At 39.2% G+C, this 7,979-nt stretch overlaps 1 long non-coding RNA gene across 1 annotated transcript; it reads left to right on the forward strand.

Annotated features, from left to right (window-relative positions):
• The first annotated feature begins 953 nt into the window (after nucleotides 1–953).
• On the forward strand, nucleotides 954–3,688 carry LOC129821528 (uncharacterized). Its single transcript, XR_008754345.1, has 3 exons — nucleotides 954–1,393; nucleotides 2,130–2,176; nucleotides 2,591–3,688. It is a non-coding gene; the product is annotated as an uncharacterized LOC129821528 (long non-coding RNA).
• Nucleotides 3,689–7,979: the final 4,291 nt, after the last annotated feature.

Here is a 7,979-nt window from a genome sequence, read left to right on the forward strand (position 1 = left end):
GGGGATGGTCACTGGCACCAGGGTGGAACATCATAGCACATCTAAAAAGAATGTAAATGTGACATGCTGACCATTCATTTATTTACAATTGGAGACTATTGACATGGCAAATACAACCAAACAGCACGGTAGGGGTTTCATGGGGGAAAGAGTTATATGCTAATAGTACTGTATTTTCTATTGAGTTTTACAATCCACTATTTTGTTGCTGAGAATTGTCCTGCAGGGAATGCAGATGAGCTTTGCGATTTACATACATTCACTGAAAACCCACACTAACATGGTTATATTAACAGTATTGCATGCTTCATGTAGCCTACTTTCGGCCAGCTAAAAGCCTAACCCCTGATCAAGCAACATTATATTGAAATCTTGTTTCTGCATGATTATTTTGCTGTAACAATACAGGTCAAATTAAGATCCTACACCTGTGTGTGGAAATCAGGAAATACTAGAGATGAACTACATGAAAACTTTTTTGTGCGAACGATTTGCTTTATTCATTCACTTCAACAATAGCACTCTCCATGAGAAATAAATAAAAAATGCATGATAACAAAACCCTATAACTTGTCCAAAAATGTCTCAAAAGTGCCAGAACATATGGAAGTTGTCCAATTCATAAGGTATTCAAAAAACAAGGAGGACCAGAAGCACTCTTCATACAATGCAAATGCCTTCATTTTTACAGTATGTAATGGAACAATTATGTAAAAACTCTGACGCGTTTCAGCAGCATGGACTTCGTCAGAGTAGACTAACGAAGTTACAAGTTAAGAAGTATGAATTCACATCAAGCCATCAGTTAAATAGGCAGACAAATGATTTGATAAGAAAATGATGAGGGATAAATGTTCTCTAAACTTTGTGTCAATCATTTTCTTATCAAAAGGTAGGCTTAGCCTCCCCTATTTTGCGTGAGCAAACACTACTGTTAGTCTACTATCCACCAGTGGGACTCAAGGAACTCACAGGCTATGATCACTTCAGGCCAATTTCAACAGGCATTCCATGCTCAGGTTTGCGGGTTCAAGAACCCATACAAGAACTCTATTGTGCATCCAGAATCTGGTTCACAGGCAGGTTCCCACACAGTCCAGACTCTGCTGGGCTATATGAAAGTAAAGTAAGATCTGCTATTCTACTGACAGTAGCAGATCTGTACTGAACAGCCCTTGAAGTCACAAATTCATGGATCTGGAGTCGAATATTAACTAACGGGTTGAACATATGTTATAAGAGAGCTGCGTTTTCCATTACTGCGCAGTGCGCTCCGATTCACAGACAAGAGAGGAACGGACTTGGACGCACGTCAAGAGAGCCACCGACCGATGCGACGCTAGCGTGCCAAAAACACTCCAGAAAAAAACGGAAGAAATGCAGAAACGAAAGGGTAATGCATGTCTTTTTATTTGATCCATGGTCCATGCATATTTGAAGGAAATAGTTTTACACACAAACTTTGTTATCAATAGTTTTCAGTTTTTGGTAGAGTGGCAAATGGTGAATGACTGTCGTTATGCATGCCAATGCTTGACAAGATGGATGGACGTAAGCAAATGTGTAACATGTGCTCGATTTATAGAAATGCTGAAATATGTGTAATTTGTAACTTTGCATTTAGTGTTTGGTTTTCACTGCAAAACTTCTGAGTATGTTTTCAATCACATCTGTCTATTTGCAATGGAACTGAGTCAACAGGCGCATCATCGGAGCGTTTGTATTAATTTTCCCTATCACCATAAACCACTCTCTTCTCATAGGCCATAGAGCTTAGAGATTTTTTATTAATAGTCAATATAGCAATTCCCAGAAATGATGCACCTAATTGACTAGTATTTGCCACTGCGTGAATACTGCAATACGGGTTGGATTTCATTGCATTTGACAGAAGGCCTGCATTTATTAGAGATTATGCTTAAAGCAACTGTCGGGTGAAAATATCACTTTTAAAAGTTCATATTCTGTTAACTCATACTCAAATAATGTTGTTGTAAGGAAAACGATTTCACTCATATTGTAATTAATTATAGGTCTTATTTCATAGAAATCTGGAAACACTGGAAAGTTACTTTAAATGTAGATACAGTATATTTCCAATGTTAAATTCTTTTGTGATTTCCTTACAGAACATGAGTTGAAAATTCAAGAAAATGGAAAGACAAGCAAATCACCGGTAATTTTTTACATTTCTCTACTTTCATGTTTCATTGCACTATATCCATGGTCCTGTCTTTGGAAAGTGCCTTGAACAGGCACAATGGATATCGATTGGATGATTCTTGGAAAGTGGCATCTTAGTTTTCTGGGTTTCTTAGTTGAGCAACATTTCAACTTGAATTTTTTCTTCTTCAGACCTTAGTAGTACTTGTCATTTCTTTGTACCATGAATGGACAATGTCGTAATTGTATTGTTTAACTGATTGTAGTTAGAATGGATATTGGCTACTCCAGTGAACTGTGCATACAGTCTTTATGTACCCTCTCTCTTTTTTCTCTCCCTCGCTCTCTCTAATTTTCTCTCTCGCTCTCTTTCTATCTCCCTTCTCCCCTCTCTCTGTCCCTGTCTCTCTTTCTCCTTTCTTCTCAGAAACTATGTGGGACCAACTACCCTGTCAGCATCTCCTTTATAGTGGTGAATGAGTTCTGTGAACGCTTCTCCTACTATGGCTTGAAAGATAGGTAACTTAACAAAGACACCACCTCGCGACATGAGCAGGCAAGTGCACATGTGAAAATGTAGAGTTTCCATCAACCTCGTGCGCAATGTAGACATCAAAGAACGCTGCATAAAACCATTCACCATAAATAAAGTGTCCTTTCATTATGTGTTGCTGAATTCCTACGAATATTTGCTGCCATTGTAGTAAGGTTGGCAATACGAGAGGTCTTCAGACTTACCATTTTTGTATTATTTTCTTTGAAAGAACAACTAGTGGGTTTTGAGTCCTTCTCCTCTATTTGGGAAGTTGGTCTGCCTGCTCTTCAGTGTGAGAGAGATATTCTGAGTGCAGTTTTGTGTCTCCTTCCTCTGTATATAAAAACTGTTAAAAACTGTATAACACAATAGTGTCTTTGGAAAACAGGTTCATATATCCTGAAGTCAATAACAAATGTGACTATGTATATATTTATTTTGCCGTTAATGTATTTAAGACATATTTCGGCAAATTAACCAAGTTTTTGCTGGCTTAGCTAGCCGTGTGATTGACGCGTTAATTAGCACCGTTGGTCACTGCACTACAATGTCACTCTAGCTATTGCTAGCAGGTGATTTGCTAGCAGGTGGTTTATTGAAATATTAAGTGAATGTTTATTTTCTTACTACCTTAAAAGGTTTATATAAAAAGGGTTTTACTTGTGCTCTGTATTTATGGATTAATATCACTTAAGATTGAGAGTATGTATCACTACTGTTGTTCCTATCTAAAATATATATTGTGTCCTACCTAACCAGTGAACGTGTGGCTGTGACCGTCCTGTCAAAGCCTGTCATCATTGTTTGATATCTTTCCCTGCAGGTATGCATTCATGTATTTTTGTTATTTTCTGAACAAAACGCATACTATACGATCACTTTGTGTATTGAGTCTGAGAGATATTCCGAGAGCAGTGAACGTGTGGCTGTGACTGTCCTGTCAATGCCTGTCATCACTGTTTAATATCTTTTACTGTAGATAAAAACCGAGTCAACCTGAAGTTTGGGTGTCCATGTGCCTTTTTTCTGGGGGGCTATGTGAAGTTAGTTACACACAGATAGGGTTCAACAGCTGTGGCCCTCACATTAGGGCATTAGGGGCAGCGCCCCACTTTGACTAGTCCAAAAAATATATATGTTTAATTATACTGAACAAAAATATAAATGTAACATATAAGTTCATATAAGTAAATAAGTCAATTGAAATACATGAATTAGGTCTAATCTATGGATTTCACTTAACTGGGAATACAGATATGCATCTGTTGGTCACAGATACATTCAAAAAAGGTAAGGCGTGGATCAGAAAACCAGTCAGTATCTGGTGTGACCACCATTTGCCTCAGGCAGCGCGACACATCTTCGCATAGAGCTGATTAGGCTGTTGATTGTGGCCTGTGGAATGTTGTCCCACTCCTCTTCAATGTCTGTGCGAAGTTGCTGGATATTGGTGGGAACCGGAACACACTATCATGTCGATCCAGAGCATCCCAAACATTCTCAATGGGTGACATTTCTGGTGAGTATGTAGGCCAGCTTCTTGATATGCCACACCTGTCAGGTGGATGGATTATCTTGGCAAATGAGAAATGCTCACTAACAGGGATGTAATTTGAGATAAATAATATTTTTGTGCGTATGAAACATTTCTGGGATCTTATTTCAGCTCATGAAACATAAGACCAACACTTTACATGTTGCACTTATATTTTTGTTCAGTGTAAATAAAATATATATAATTCATGGATTATGTTTTAAATCTTCATAAAAGTGTGGTAAATGTGTACATTTTCATGTTTCAAAAATATATTGTTCAAAACAAGCTGTTCAGTTACTACTCTGCCCCTCAGTAACTGCCAGCAGAAGCAGCTCTACCTCCGTGGGCGCATGCGAACATCGATTGTTTTACCACCTATTTGCTATGAGGGCGAATTGACCCAATGAATTCGCAGGAGCATAAATAGCATAAATTATAACAACAAAAAGTAAATGGACCATTCTGGGGCCCTCAAATGTGCGTCTGTTCAGTCAGAACTTCTGGTTCTGCTCTAGTCTCCCTCCCAATGATTCTCTTGCATCAGACGGCTTACATGTGAGACTAGATCTGCTCTATCAGGTACAGATGGCCCTAAAGCAAAAAGCTAATTGTAATTAACAAGTAAATAAATAATCATAACAGTCATGGTAGCCTGGGGCCTGATAAACTGGAAAACTACATCCAACAAGTGTCGAAGGACACTAGCTAGAACATTCTCATAGCGGATCTTGTAACACAAAAAAGCATGACCAATTAAATTTGTTCCCATGTTGTTCATCAGGTTCTACTGTAAGTGACAGGGCAACATGTTGTGTGGACTAAAACAGTATAAAACTGTGTGTCACAAAGCATAATCAAATGAATTAGCCAGCTACAGTCATTTTGAGAAGCATTGAGAAATAGTTTGGTAAATTTTTTGGTCAAATTAACTAGTTATCTAACTTTGATACGCAGCTAGCTAGCTATAGCTGCTAGTAACTTGCTAGGTAGTTAGCTCCCAGGCCAATTTCAAGTCTTTCTAAACTAATATCTGATTAACTCAGAAATATGAAGTTATTTCAGAATGAAAGTTACCTGGCTAGTGCATCATGCTTTGTGACATTATGTTAGCTAGATATCCCCAGATAAATAATGCTTGTTGTGTTCTTCCTGGTGCACTTATTCGTTTGTGACGTGAGCTAGCTGCTCATTCTAAATAGTATAATCTAATCTGTTCAAAACAGTGGCAGCATGTGCAGCAGCGGTCATTCGGTTGAAGTAGGTGTATTTATGCTGTTGTTCAAATGCACAGATCACTTGATATATCTTCTCAAAGAAAAGTCCAGTTTTCAGCCAATCAGTGGCTGCCACTGGGGCTCAACCAGTGCCTGAGCACCTGCCTTTTGCCCTCCTATGAAAGTGCCCTCGCAGCTCCATGGATTTTTACAAATGTTATTACGTACTTTTACATTTTTATTTAGAGTCTCTTTTCATTTTAAATGTAACGAATTGCACATCAAGCTAGATACTTTCATAAGCTCTTGAATACCCTTCTCCGCCCCAAGAGCACACTCGTTTGACTTGCATGCAGTGGCCACTGGCTGTAGGTGGCGGGCAGGGTGCCGGGCAGGCATCCACATTTTAAGTTGGATCTGACATTTGTCCTTTGTTATTTTGAGCATGTCTGTGCATGGCCCTGGTCATGAGAAGCAGCAATCGCCCATGTCAAATGCAATAAGTCAATGAGGCCATTTTGACAGAGGGACCACACTATGTATCCATTTTGGCCTCAGACCTGAACTTAATTTCACTTGATCTAGACCCCCTGTCTGTCTGTCTCTCTGTCTGACTGTCTGACTTACATCCTCTCCTGTGAAACACACTTAAAGAAAAAAATTATATTTGCGCCCCAAATGACACCCTATTGCTTATGTAGTGTATTAATAAGTAGTGCACTATATAGGGAAAAGGGTGCCACCCGTTGAACGTCAATGTTATGTGGATGGGCATATAAAACATATCTTCATGAGAGTGCCATGAACAGTAGGTTGTAATTGTTAGAACATTGTTACATTGTTAGAAAGCTCACATCATAGATTTCATTTTCAAATGTCATGCTATGAACATTTACAATTGACATGCTATAAGATTTGAGCTGCCTAATAATGTTTTATATACAGTTGAAGTCAGAAGTTTACATACACCTTAGCCAAATACATTTAAACTCAGTTTTTCACAATTCCTGGCATTTAATCCTAGTAAAAATTGTTTTAGGTCAGTTAGGATCATCATTTTATTTTAAGAATGTGAAATGTCAGAATAATAGTAGAAAGAATGATTTATTTGAGCTTTTATTTCTTTCATCACATTCCCAGTGGGTCAGAAGTTTACATACACTCAATTAGTATTTAGTAGCATTGCCTTTAAATTGTTTAACTTGGGTCAAACGTTTCGGGTAGCCTTCCACAAGCTTCCCACAATAAGTTGGGTGAATTTTGGCCCATTCCTCCTGACAGAGCTGGTGTAACTGAGTCAGGTTTGTAGGCCTCCTTGCTCGCACACGCTTTTTCAGTTCTGCCCACACATTTTCTATAGGATTGAGGTCAGGGCTTTGTGATGGCCACTCCAATACCTTGACTTTGTTGTCCTTAAGCCATTTTGTCACAACTTTGGAAGTTTGCTTGGGGTCAATGTCCATTTGGAAGACCCATTTGCGACCAAGCTTTAACTTCCTGACTGATGTCTTGAGATGTTGCTTCAATATATCCACGTAATATCCTGCCCCATGAAGCTATCTATTTTGTGTAGTGCACCAGTCCCTCCTGCAGCAAAGCACCCCCACATCATAATGCTGCCACCCCTGTGATTCATGGTTGGGATGGTGTTCTTTGGCTTGCAAGCCACCCCCTTTTTCCTCCAAACATAACGATGGTTGTTATGGCCAAACAGTTCTATTTTTGTTTCATCAGACCAGAGGAAAGTTCTCCAAAAAGTATGATATTTGTCCCCATGTGCAGTTGCAAACTGTAGTCTGGCTTTTTAATGGCGGTTTTGGAGCAGTGGCTTCTTCCTTGCTGTGCAGCGTTTCAGGTTATGTCGATATAGGACTCGTTTTACTGTGGATAAAGATACTTTTGTACCTGTTTCCTCCAGCATCTTCACAAGGTCCTTTGCTGCTGTTCTGGGGTTGATTTGCACTTTTCGTACCAAAGTACGGTCATCTCTAGGAGACAGAACGCGTCTCCTTCTTGAGCGGTATGACGGCTGCGTGGTTCCATGGTGTTTATACTTGCGTACTATTGTTTGTACAGATGAACGAGGTACTTTCAGACATTTGGAAATTGCTCCCAAGGATGAACCAGACTTGTGGAGGTCTCCAATTTGTTTTCTGAGGTCTTGGCTGATTTCTTTTGATTTTCCCATGATGTCAAGCAAAAAGACACTGAGTTTGAGGTTAGGCCTTGAAATACATCCACAGGTACACCTCCAATTGACTGAAATGATGTCAATTAGGCTACCAGAAGCTTCTACAGCCAGGACATCATTTTCTGGAATTTTCCAAGTTGTTTAAAGGCACAGTCAACTTAGTGTATGTAATCTTCTGACCCACTGGAATTGTGATACAGTGAATTCTTTTTTAAAATTTAATTTTATCCCCTTTTCTCCCCAATTTTTCGTGGTATCCAATCGCTAGTAATTACTATCTTGTCTCATCGCTACAACTCCCGTACGGGCTCGGGAGATACGAAGGTCGAAAGCTATGCG

This window comes from Salvelinus fontinalis, chromosome 23 (genome assembly GCF_029448725.1).
Source record: "Salvelinus fontinalis isolate EN_2023a chromosome 23, ASM2944872v1, whole genome shotgun sequence".
NCBI lineage: Eukaryota > Metazoa > Chordata > Actinopteri > Salmoniformes > Salmonidae > Salvelinus > Salvelinus fontinalis.